A 13,723-nucleotide genomic window follows, 5' to 3' on the forward strand; every position below is an offset into this window, starting at 1 on the left:
TCTTGGAGTAAAAGGAAGCAGAGAAACTCAAGACTGAAGATGTACATCTTAAACTGTGCAAATGTGAAAGTGGGAAAATGTGCACAGCACTTGGCATTTTATTAAGTGCTTTCTGGTTGCACCAGATCCTTTTTGAAACAAGGCATTGTGTAGCTAAATAAATAGTGATGTCACATTCTTTTTCTTGAAGAGTCTCCTACAACAACTGTGAGATCCTCATTTTATAAATGGGGAAACTGAGACTAAGAGGGCTTAGGTGACTTGCCTAAGTTTGGTGCAGAGCCAGGATTCAATCCTACGTCTTACAGATTTCCATCTAGCAGCCTTTCCTTACACTGTGCTGCCTAAGAGTTCGCAACACTGCTGGTGTAGTCAATCAAGCCACCATATTCGTGACACTGTACTAAGCGCCATGGAGGAATCAGAGAGCATCTGGACTAGCCATTCCTTATGCTTCAAATGGAGAGGAAAGACACACGGGGAACTGAGTTAATGGTAGGAGAAATGTCCCAAAGCAGTGTAATCGGAAATAAAGGGAAAACAGTTCTCAAATGTCAAGGAGGAAGTCAGATTCTGTGCCTATAAAAGAGATTTGTGCACAAAGTATATGGAACATGCGGACCGACTAGAGCAAGCCAAAAGGGAGAGAGCCTGCTGCCCTGGTCAGCCCTCAACCCTGTCATCCAGCAGCCAGCTGGACCCTCACGCGCAGAATCCTCTATGGCCGCAAAATGGCTCTTCCTTTTCCTTTAGAGTCGCGAGCCTGTTGCCAGCGTGTTTCATCGTGGTTTTGATTGAGGACTGGAGAATTTACGCCCTGAAGCCCTTCTCCCCAGCATTCTCATCACTTTAATTGGTGGAGCTGCCTAATTACCTAAATACTTCTGGCCCAGAAGCAGGATGGGGATGTTGAGGCCGGTGCGCCTCTCCCCTCCTCCTCCCCCAGCTGGGCCATCCCCATCTCAATTCCAAAGGCCCAGCAGTTTCCATTGAAGTGTAGCAGCTCCATTTCCCTCCAGTATTAATAATTATGACATTAGAAGGGTGATCTGCTGCAATTCAGCCTTTCTATTTGCAGGCTGGTGGCTGCATATCAATGGCATGATTAGGCAAATGAAATCAGATTGACACTGTCGTGAAATATTCACATGGCCAGAATGCATATGCTTCAATCTCATTGTTCCCATTATTAAAGCCATTTTATAATCTCATAACATTTAGACTCACACTTTGCATTTCTAATTAACTTGAGGAGTGACTTCGCTGGGAATTAATTGCAACTTGTGCATTCTTATACACACAAACTCGCCGAGCAACAAACTCCAAACTCCGGTTGGCAATCATGCAGTTCACCCGCAGGATGGACCCTAGGCTGACTTCTGTTCTAAACCATCCTCTCTGTCAGTTGGGAAAAGTGGCTGGGGACATTGGTTTTCATTAAAATTTGGCTACAAATTGCATGCAGGAACAGTCTGAGTGCCAGAGTCCCATTTCCCTTTGGGGGGACTTGTGTCCACCTGAATAGCCTTTCACAAAGAAGAGGTTTGATGTGAGGCAGCGGTTTTCAGCCTTTTGGATTTCATGGATCAGTAATATCTTTAAAGTAATAATAATGAAGATTTGGGATATCTAAATAGCTGTCATATCGAGCTATTATATTGCCTTTATTGAAAATTACTTCGGGATGAAGAATGTTGTGTATCTCTCACACTTTAGTTGGTTAGTTAGCATTTGAAAATCTCTAATCAAAAGTCCATACCCTTGAAGTGGTCGCTACAAGCGCTTTAATGATCTCTGTCTCCTGTTAACATCAGAGCTTTGTTAATGCGCACAGTTGGTGTCAGAAATGTTTTTTTTTTTTACTGGTGAAAGGAATGATGTTCAAGACATGTGGACTGGTTAGAAATATTGACGAGGCACTTTTCATGAATGAACTGTGCGGTAGCCTGCACCCTTCAGAACAGTGCCTAGGCCCAGAATTTTGCCTGGTCGTATTTTAAGAAACGTATACAGGATCTGGCTGCCTGGCATTGCTTAAAAAGTGATCTGGAAAAAAAAAAAAAAAGGTTCTGAAGAACCTAGGGGCAGGACAGGAATAAAGACATAGATGTAGAGAATGGACCTGAGGACACGGGGAGGGGGAAGGATAAGCTGGCATGAAATGAGAGAGTGGCATGGACATATATACACTACCAAATGTAAAATAGATAGCAAGTGGGAAGCAGCCGCATAGCACAGGGAGATCAGCTCGGTGCTTTGTGACCACCTAGAGGGGTGGGATAGGGAGGGTGGGAGGGAGACGCAAGAGGGAGGGGATATGGGGATATGTGTATATGTATAGCTGATACACTTTGTTATACAGCAGCAACTAACACAACAATGTAAAGCAATTATACTCCAATAAAGATGTTTTTTAAAAAAAAGTGATGTGAGTCTACTGTGAGTGAAATTTGCTTGCAAGATGCTTGATGGAGCGACTGATTCTCAGCTGGGGACCATTTTGTACCTCCTGCCCCCGACCAGGGCATTTACAATGTCTGGAGATATTTTTGTTTGTCACAATTGTGTGTGTGTTTTGTGGGGAGCCATTGGCATCTTGTGGGTAGAGGCCAGAGATGCTGCTAAACATCCTACAGTGCACAGGACAGTCCCCTTCCCCAACAAAGAATGACGCTCCCCAAACGTCAGTAGTGCCCAGAAACCCTGGAAAAGGATAGAGCTTCAACCTCATTGAGCCCACAGAGCTGGCTGTACGACTGTTTTCGTAGCTAATTGCTAATGTTTGCATGTGTGGCAGGATTTAGTCTGTGCCTCTCTTTCACTGTAATTTAGGACCTGCTGGTGAAGTTGGAGGGAAGTTACCTATGTCTGTCAAAAAGAACCTAATAGGGACTTCCCTGGTGGTGCAGTGGCTGGGAATCCGCCTGCCAGTGCAGGGGACATGGGTTCAAGCCCTGGTCCAGGAAGATCCCATATGTCGTGGAACAACTGAGCCTGTGCATCACAACTACTGAGCCTGTGCTCTAGAGCCCGCAAGCCACAGCTACCGAGCACGCATACCACAACTACTAAAGCCCAGGCACCTACCTACCATGCTCCGCAACCAGAGAAGCCACCACAATGAGAAGTCCGCGCACTGCAACGAAGAGTAGCCCCTGCTCGCCGCAACTAGAGAAGCCTGAGCACAGCAATGAAGACCCAACACAGCCAAAAATAAATAAATAAATTTATGAAAGAAAAAAAAAGAACCTAAAAATTGTGCAAGACCAAGCTGTCTTAGGTCAGTTTGACACAACAATGTAGAGTCTCAGCGGTGTTTTTACTTTGGAAACTTTAAATTTTGTTAATTCCTGCCTTTAAAAAGAAACAACTACCATCCACTATCACCATCATATAGTAACTGAATAAAAATCTTTAATACCAAAGACATTTCTTCCCCCCCAACTTTTTTTTTTTTTTTGGCTGCATTGGGTCTTTGTTGCTGTGCGCAAGCTTTCTCTAGTTGCGGTGGGCGGGCTTCTCATTGCGGTGGCTTCCCTTGTTGCGGAGCATGGGCTCTAGGTGCGTGGGCTTCAGTAGTTGCAGCATGCGGGCTCAGTAGTTGCAGTGTGCATGCTCTAGGGCATGTGGGCTTCAGTCGTTGTGGCATGCAGGCTCTAGAGCACAGGCTCAGTAGTTGTGGTGCATGGGCTTAGTTGCTCCACAGCATGTGGGATCTTCCTGGACCAGGGATTGAACTCGTGTCCCCTGCATTGGCAGGTGTATTCTTAACCACTGCGCCACCAGGGAAGAAAGACCCTTTAATACCAAATACATTTAATAAGAATGATCCTTTAAGTAAAATATGTTCAGCTTTTTAAAAAACTCACTTTTTTCCCTCAACTCATTGCATTACGATTTGCTCCAGTTTCCCCTCATACTGGCAAGAATGTGCCCAATTTAGAAGGAGATGTTGCTCTTTTTCTCTTTAAAGGGTATCTTGGATCCAAGGACCAGCCTAGAAAAGGGACCATCTTTCCCAGAGAAGATTGAGAAAATCTTCAGGCAGCCAGGCCACTGGGACATCCTTCCTTCACAGGGCTGGAAATCCACAAATGGTACACCCCTCCCTCAAACAAAACAAAACAAAAACCAAGTAGCATGACTCCCATTCTACAGAGGAGAAAACACACTTCAGCCACTTGTCCAAAGTCATATGGCTTATATGTTTTCCAGTGTCTGAGCGCAGATCTCTCTGCCTCTAAGATCTCAGAAAGGAAACATCTCTTCCAGGATGTGGCCTAAGGACTGTGAGCATGTTTCCATGCAGCGTCTGATGGATCATAGGATTGAATGTTCTTTGGTGGATCATCTGGTCCAGAGATTCCCAATCTCAGATCTGTGAACATTTTAATTATATACTTTGATTTTTTCCAAGGAAAAATATATTTTTAAAAAACCCCAAAACCTGACACTACTAATACCGTTTCAGCAAAGAAAGGATATTTTAATGCTAGGAGAATAGAAAGGAAATAATTCATTCCTTCATTCATTCAACAAATATTTTTCAAGTGCCCATTACGTACAGGTATTCTGGGTGTTGGTGAAAAAACAGAGAATGAGAATTGCAAAGTCCTTGTCCTCTTGGATCTGACGTTGCAATAACAATCTCCGTTCTTTAAGTGAAATAAATTTAACTCTATGGAAGATTCTTCCAGTGTTCTTATTGTTCTCTTTTCATCTTAATCAGTAAAATCCTTGTGTGGCAGCACTGGTCCACAGACCAGCATTTGGGAATTCTGCATCTAATGCATTTGTCTGTTTCCAGGGACAGAGCCCTGAAGTTACCTCAGACAGAAGAAAATCAAATCAAAATTTAGATGCTGTCTGGATTCTCACAGGGCTCAAATGGGAAATGGGGCATGGCTTTGTACACCACTGGGTGGCATGAGCCAGGTTTCCATGAGTGCAACTTCTGACCCTTTGGTTTTATTGGTAAAGTGGCGATATCCGCCTCACTTTGCCTGCTTTTTCTACACCTTCACGGATAACTCTGGAAACCCTCCAAAGCATTCCAAACGCCTTTCCATCTCCCAGTTCATTGAAGCTCATTAACAGCGCTGGGAGGCTAAGTTCATTTCTCAAACAGGGAAATTGAGCCCCAGGAAGAGGTCACCTGGCAAGGCAGAGATGGCTTTAGGACCAATCCCAGCTCTTCTGCTTTTCATCCATGGATCTACTCATGGGACAAGTCAGAGTTATCGCTGTTCAGAATAGAAAAGGCCAGAAGCATCTCCAGGCCTCTGTACCAACAGCCTTGTTTGTTTCTTCCCCCCAATTGTTTGGGTTCTACCTCTTCCAAATCACCCTTCCCACTCTGCCTGAAGCAGTGACCTAGGAGTTCAGGGTAATGGGTTTGCATGGCTAGTATCTCTTACTTGCTGAGCTATCCAGCAGGCTTGGAAATGGCAATAAAATTACTCAAATACTGGGACATCCGTGGTGGCACAGAGGATAAGACTCCGTGCTCCCAATGCAGGGGGCCTGGGTTCAATCCCTGGTCAGGGAACTAGATCCCACATGTGTGCCACAACTAAGGAGCTGGTGAGCCACAACTAAGGAGCCCTCCTGCTGCAACTAAGACTCAGCACAACCAAATAAATATTTTTGTTTGTTTTTTGTGGGTTTTTTTGTGTGTTTTGTTTTGTTTTTTCTGCGGTACATGGGCCTCTTACTGTTGTGGCCTCTCCCTCTGCGGAGCACAGGCTCCAGACGTGCAGGCCCAGCAGCCGTGGCTCATGGGCCCAGCCGCTCCGCAGCATGTGGGATCCTCCCGGACCGAGGCACGAACCCATGTCCCCTGCATCGGCAGGCAGACTCTCAACCACTGTGCCACCAGGGAAGCCCTGTTTTTTGTGGGGTTTTTTAAAATATTTATTTATTTATTTGGCTGCATCGGGTCTTAGTTATGGCATGTGGGCTCTTTCATTGCAGCACGGGCTCTCTAGTTGTGGTGCACAGGCTCAGTAGTTGCAGTGCGCAGGCTCCAGAACATGTGGGCTCTCTAGTTGTGGCGCGCAGGCTCTAGAGTGCACGGGCTTAGTTACCCCATGGCAAGTGAGATCTCAGTTCCCCAACCAGGGATTGAACCCGTGTCCCCTGCATTGGAAGGCAGATTCTTAATCGCTGGACCACCAGGGAAATCCCAATAAATAAATATTAAAAAAAAAAAAGACTCAAACACACTGAAAAAGTGTCCCTGAGAGAGGGCACAGTGAAGAGGTAGGAGCAAAGGAGGAGAAGCAGGCCTGAAAGTCTGAGGTTGGAAGGCTGTTCAAGGAGCTCCCCAGGCCACCAAAATCCTCAAGGTGGAAATGAGAAGGCCGGGGTCCTTGCCAAGCTTGACAGCTGGAAAATAAACACTGAGCTTCCCCTACTCTGTGTGAGCTTGGTTAAGTTTGCTTTAGAGAAAGGAAAGTCTGGCTGGGATCTTCAAGCAGCATCCTGTCTCTCCTCTGGCCTCCAGGCAGGCCTGCGTTGCACCAGTCCTGGTGAGTGCCATTGGACTGCACTCCCCTCCCTCCAGCCAGGGCTGTGCACGCCCTCAGCCCCCTCCATGCAAACTCCTGCTCTTCCCAGTGACCTTCCACGGAAGCTTCCTTGGCCGATGAGAGCGTGGGCCTTCACAGGCCTAACCTTGTTAACGCTCATTCTACTTTCTTCTTTGTATGGAATTCATTCTCAGTCACTGGTGCTATTGCCACGGAGAAGGGTGACTGGGTGACCATACAAAACAGTGCCTGATACCAAGATCTTTCTGTTTGGTGCTGAGAAGTGTGAAGGAATTTTCTGAGGGAGATGCATCTCTTTTTATTTTGTTTTTTAGGCAAAGGCTAAAAATGAATTCGTGGTTCCTGAGCCCATAACAACTGCAAATGAAATGAAGAATACCAGGAAGCATGGCTGGGACGGGAGAAACATCCTTGGAATGAATGCTTGGCCACGGATGGTCTCCAACATGCACAACCAAGAGATGATTTCTTTTGGTAGAATATTTTATTATTTTTAATTGAAATATAACTGACATGTTACGTTATATTAGTTCAGGTGTACAACATAATGATTCCATATTTGTATATATTGCAAAATGATCACCACAAGAGGTCTAGTTAACATCCATTACCACACATAGTAACAAATTGTTTTTCTTGTGATGAGAACTTTTAAGATCTACTCTCTTAGCAACTTTCAAATGTACAAAACAATGTTATTAACTATAGACACCATGCTGAAGAGGTCACCTTTTATATATAGCGTTTATTATGCTATTTAATATATATGTCCAAACATGCGATGAGCTTAGTTTCTGCTGTCAATAAGTGTTGGATCAATTAGTTAATCAATGAGTGAATACAATCTGTATTTCTATCCAGCATTATTCAGACCACATGTGGAATATTATGTTCAATTCAAGGCAGGCTCTGTTTTAAAGTTCAGAGATCCATAGTGGTGAGAGGGCTAAAAAATGATGTGTTACAAGGAGCAGTGCAGGTTCTGGGATATTTATTCTGGGAAAGAGAATACTCAGAGAAAACAGTAGAGCTTTGGAATGTTTGTTTGTTTGTTTAATATTGGAAATGCTTCTCTGTAGCAGTGAGTTTTCTTCTTTGTGATTCTGGTGGTCAGAACAGGGATCCGTAGTACAGGTGACATGGAAGTAAACTGAGCCTTCATAAGAGGGAGTCATCGAACGGTCTCGGATCTTTTAGGTGGGAGGCCTACTTTGGGTAGAGGTTGGACAAAATATCTGATAATTCCCTTTCCTGTTATAAAATTATACTACATATATGTATATGTGTGTGTGTAGCATATGGGTCTCCTGTACCCAGACATAGGTTTTTGTTTGTTTATTTATTTATTTTTTTTTTGCGGTACGCAGCCCTCTCACTGCTGTGACCTCTCCCGTTGCAGAGCACAGGCTCCGGACGTGCAGGCTCAGCGGCCATGGCTCACGGGCCCAGCCGCTCCGCGGCATGTGGGATCTTCCCGGACCGGGGCACGAACCCACGTCCCCTGCATCTGCAGGCGGACTCTCAACCACTGCGCCACCAGGGAAGCCCTGTTTATTTTTATTAATGGGTAAATGTAGGTAAGACCATTTATTCTCTGAAAGTACACTATTTAAAGGAATGTGAGTATGGTCATACGTAGATATGCATGGAAAGATGCAGAAGCACATAACAGTGTTTCCTAATTTTTATTAAACACCACGTGCTGGACTCACTAACCACTTGCCATGCACTGTCTCATTTAAAGCTCCCAACCATCCTGTGAGGTCCCATAAATAAATGGGACCATTTATTTATGTCCCCATTTTACAGATGGGACAAAGACTCTGAGAGGTCCCAGATAACATACCCAAGGGCACACAGCCAGGTAGACTTGGGTCGAACATCCAGGAGTGTCTGATGATCAGCCTCATAAAAGAGGATCTGTGGGCTTCCCTGGTGGCGCAGTGGTTGAGAGTCCGCCTGCTGATGCAGGGGATGCGGGTTCGTGCCCCGGTCCGGGAAGATCCCACGTGCCGCGGAGCGGCTGGGCCTGTGAGCCATGGCCGCTGAGCCTGCGCGTCCGGAGCCTGTGCTCCGCGGCGGGAGAGGCCACAGCAGTGAGAGGCCCGCGTACTGCAAAAAAAAAAAAAAAAAAAAAAAGAGGATCTGTGATTTGTATTTCAACGCAGACACACGTTCTGAGGCTGTGCATTTATTGCAGAGACCGCATACATACCTGCTGTCGTCCTATTTAGTCATTGGCTCATGGGACAGCGGGACTGCAGAGCGGGTGGTGTAGCTTCTCTTCTGAGTGATGAGCTCTCCCCACCTCCTTCAGGATCTGCGTACCTCAACTTCAAGGAGCCCAAAGGCCCATGGCTGGGCTGGCCAGGCTGGGCCGTGATGTTGGTCTGGGGTTTCCCTGCCATGGCCCATCAGAATAGAAATAACCTCAGGTTTCTTCAGTTGAAGCAAATGAAGTTTTCTGTGCCTTATTTCATTTTGGTTTTTGTGTGTTTTGTGTGCATATGTGCACATACACATGGGTTCTTGTTTTTATTTTCCTAATGGACGAAGTTGGCATGGGAGAAGCTGAGCTCTCTGCAGCAGGCAGAAGCCTCCCAATGAATGAGGATGGTTAAATGAAAGGAGACGCTTTTCATAATTTGTCTCAAACAATCACTTAATGGGCGCAGGAAATTTCTGCGAAATGGGTGAATAGCGTAGGTCCATTTTATCAGCCCCTTAATGAAGTAAAGCCCGCTGGCTTTTAAGACCCAGGCAGCAAACAAAAAGTGGTCTTTATCCTCACACACCAAATCTGTGTGTCAGTAAAGTGCAGGCCCTGACAGGAATTTCAATTATTTAATCAAAAAGAAAATGAAAGAGGTCTTAAGTGTTGTGATTCGAAGACAGCCTTTTCATAGACCAATCTAGTGTGTGCTCACACTGAATATGAAGCAAAATGGGAAGGAAATGAAGGCAGCTTCGGTTTAAATCATGTGATTGCAAATAGTAAATTAGTTTCTCGATGTTTTCATTTAAGTGTTTAAGTGGAAGGTTTTATTCCTAATGTAGTGTAGTGACACAGAACAGAACCCGCGCGGACTCCAGCTTCGCCGTCCTCGTTTGCTGATGCATTTACGCTGGGGCGGGAGAGGGGGGAAGGGAGGCTAAGATGGAGAGAGAAGGGGAAGGGGGCCTCAGTCACGTTGAGATGCTTTTGTTTCAAATTGCTACCGAAGTAGCTTTCACAGCAAACTCATTAATCGAGCAGATGAGTAATGTCTGTTGAAAATGTACTAAGCGAAATGCATTTAATTTGGAAGGGAAATCAGGAACTGCATTAGTCAGAGCATTTAAATGGCAACATTATCCATTCGCCTGTTGTTTTGTTTGACGCGGGCTCACTGAGTTTGTTCTTCAGGGATAAGGGTTGGTAAAACTGGTCGGCATTGAACTTCAGAGAAAACATGCCCCTCTGGCTTTCAAAGGCTTCTGGGTGGTTTTGCTGGGGCTCAGACGAGAGCCTGCTGTTGGCATGGGAGAGCATGTCACAGGAATCTCTCGGGTAAAGTACTAATTGGGTTGGACTGAGTTGACCTCTGGCTGATGCAACAAGTAGCTGGAGGTCATTTCTTTGCAAATGAGCATCCCTTTGTGTTTGTAATTAGCTTTGATTATTCGGCTGGGGGCTTGCAGCTGTGCGGGAGATCAGGCTCTGGGTTCACTCCATAGAACAACAGTGAGTGGACTTTTAACATCAAATTAAGCACTAGGGCTTGGCATCTCTGAGGGTTAGACCCGCCAGCGTCCCTCCTGCAGCCCACAGTGAGAGGAGTATTACGGTGAATGTGTCTTTAACTGGCACTGTCTTGGCTCTGCTAGGATTACTGACCCTCGTGTATGTTTCAGTTTCACCCAAAGTCCCACCTCCCCCATAAAGTATTCCTTGCCTACCTCAGGCCAAGAGATCTTTTTTTTTCTAGACTCCTAGAAAGCTTTTGGTCCATGTTTCTGTGATGCTTTCTGGACACTTGATACTGAGCATACACTAACCTACCGTTGCCCAACTTTCTTTTTATGGTTGAATGGTATTTTTGCTCTTTCTTTTTATTATGGAAATTTTCAACAAATAGAAAAACAAAGAAAATAGTATAAGTAACTTCCAAGTACTGATCACTAAATTTTAACAATTATTAACCTCTTGTCATATTTATTTCATACCCCTTGACCCAGCCCCTGAGATTTACTTACATTTCTCCATTATTCTAAAAGTATTTTTTATGATTGGTGCGTTCAAAACAGGATCTAATCAAGGACCACACATAGTGTTTGACTTTGTGTCTTAAGTCTCCAGTCCTCACTTTATTTTTATTTTCCTTGTGGCATTGCCTTTTTGAATGAAATGGGGAATTGTCCCATGGAATCCTGGATCTCCTGGATTTCTCTCACTGCTTCTATGCAGTATAGTTTAGCTTGCTTTTGTATCCTGCGTATTTTCTGTAACTTAAAGTTGGATCTAAGCCTGATTGGGTTCAGGTTCAACATGTGGCAGGGACACTTTACAGGCAATGACGCGTGCTTCACGTAGCATCACAACAAGGGCACGTGTGATGTCTGGTTGTCCCACCATTAGGGATGCTAAGGTGGATCACTGGGTTGTAATGTTGACAGCCTGATGGCACTATATAAAGTTACATTTCCTTGTTTGTAAACAGCAAGTAATCGGAAGGGTATTACTTTGGTGCCATTAACAAAACCCAGTTTCCCTATTTCACAGCAAGTGAGAGCCAAGGATGTGCATTAGAGTTTCCTGTTTTCTGCAGCACCTCATAGGAAGAGATGTAGTAATATTAAAAAATACTGGTTGAAGGTATGAATGAACGAATGGATGGACACATGAGGTTCTGAGTGAATAAAGTGAAAAACTTGACATAATGAGAAATTCTGCAAACCCACCTGTGAAATATAAAACTAAGCTAATTATGTTTACTTTGCTGTATAACTTGGAGAGAATATATTAAAGCATGTAATACAATGCCAATCACAGAGTAAATGCTAGAAGCTATTATCCTTAATAATAATTAACATTTTCATCCTGCTTGACAGTTTTGAAAGATCTTTTGCATATTTTCCTCATAAAATAGTCCTACAATAGTCCTCCGAGGTAGGTGACATTATCCCCACTTTGCAGATAGAGTAACTAAGGCCTTCAAGGGTTAAGTGACCTAGTAAACACAAGAGTATTTTCCTTAGATCAGTTGCAAGAGAATCACCTGGGGCTCTCTGATGTGCTACAGAAAAAAGTATACACTGATACTATCTTTATGGGGTACAATTTGGCAAAGCCAGTGAGAATTACAAACTTGATCCAGCAATTTATCATCTAAGAATTCCTATAGACATACTTGCCTATGTGCAAAATAATATATGTGTATGGTTATTTATTGCAGCATTGTTTATAATAGCAAAAGACTGGAAACATCCTAAATATCTTATTATCATCGAAGGGGACTAGTTAAATAAAATCCTGGTCGTCCATAAATGTTATAATGTGCAACCAAAAAAAAGTTATGTAGAAAAACCAAAATGCAAAAGAATTTGTATAAAAAGAGAAAGGGGGCTTCCCTGGTGGCGCAGTGGTTGAGAGTCCACCTGCCGATGCAGGGGACATCTTCCCGGTCCGGGAAGATCCCACATGCCGCGGAGTGGCTGGGCCCGGGAGCCATGGCCGCTGAGCGTGTGTGTCCGGAGCCAGTGCTCCGCAACGGGAGAGGCCACAACAGTGAGAGGCCCATGTACCGCAAAAAAAAAAAAAAAAAAAAAAGAGAAAGGATGTGTGTATATGAGAGGAAAAATTTATATATATTACATAATATTTATATTTCACTTATACATTTATTTATTAATTCACAAAATAATGTATTGGGTGGTTGGAAGAATGGGATGGGAAAAATTTTCACTTTGTAACTTCTATGATTTTTCACTTTGCATTATTTGAATATATTTCCTATAGAAAAAAAATGATACGTAATCTAGTTGGAAAAACAGAACCTGGCCGTAAAAAGAGATAAAACATATCAATGTAGTATTTAGCCTATTCCAAAAGCTCAATGAATAGAATATCTGCTAATTGCATGGTGATTAAATACTGTGGACCAGAGTGGTTTTCTGAGGGAAAAGGGTATGAACTGGATCTAGATTTGAATGGAAATTATCTACGTAGATGGGAGGTGATAAGGATGATCCTTCCCAAAAGAAGACAGATGAAAGCAATTTTTAATAATCAAGTTTTGCGAGGCTAAGACCTCAGAGTACAAAGTGGAGGCTGTGTTTTAGTTTAGTTTTGAAGAGATTTCCCTACACTTGCCAGTCCATATTTCTTTCCCCCCCCAAAAATCACATGGTATTTGTTTAAAAAGCACATGGTATTACCACACCATCTTGAGGGGCTGCCCACCTTCCAGCCAATAAGGAGGGCTCTGGTAACCTGCACTAAATTATTCTCTTACCTGGTAACTGTCAAATAATACTGCAGTCAATTATAGAAATATTTTCGTGTCAATTTTGGGGGATTCCAATACTGGAAAATATTAAAGACACAGTAGATAAAATTAAATCCATGGCTTAAAAGTGGAGGCAAGATATATACGTATGAGAAAAAGCCTCCAAATGCACACTCACGTTTTTATAAGGTACATGTTCAGTAAATGTTTGCAGATGTAAACGGAATAAATCACAGAGCTCTTGGCTTCACTGTCTCCCAATATAATTTTCTCTCCTAGTTACAGTTGAGCCTGCATCATCTCAGTGATGAAAATATTTTGCTAATTAAGTAAAATGCACAGAGAATCTCTCGGTTGGTTGTTCATTTTACATGTTTTTAGTTTCATGTGTTGAGGTGTGTGTGTATTTCAAGAGGAAATAAGGCTTACGCTTTTCCGACATGTCTTTGTTCCCTGCACTTCTCTACCCTATCTCTCCAAACCACCTCACAGGGAGCCTAGCAAAGGTAAGGTACCTGGTAGACACTCAGTAAGTAGTCTTTGTATGATTGGTTCTCCCCACCCTCCACCAGAAGAAAATAGACCTGGTGTGGATATCATGTTCTAATTTAATGTTTTCGAACCCTGTCTGGGGGAAAGTAGGAACATGAAGAGTGCAGCCATCCAATAAGAAGCCATCATCTT

The sequence above is a fragment of the Delphinus delphis genome, chromosome 8 (genome assembly GCF_949987515.2).
Source record: "Delphinus delphis chromosome 8, mDelDel1.2, whole genome shotgun sequence".
In the NCBI taxonomy this organism is placed as follows: Eukaryota; Metazoa; Chordata; class Mammalia; order Artiodactyla; family Delphinidae; genus Delphinus; species Delphinus delphis.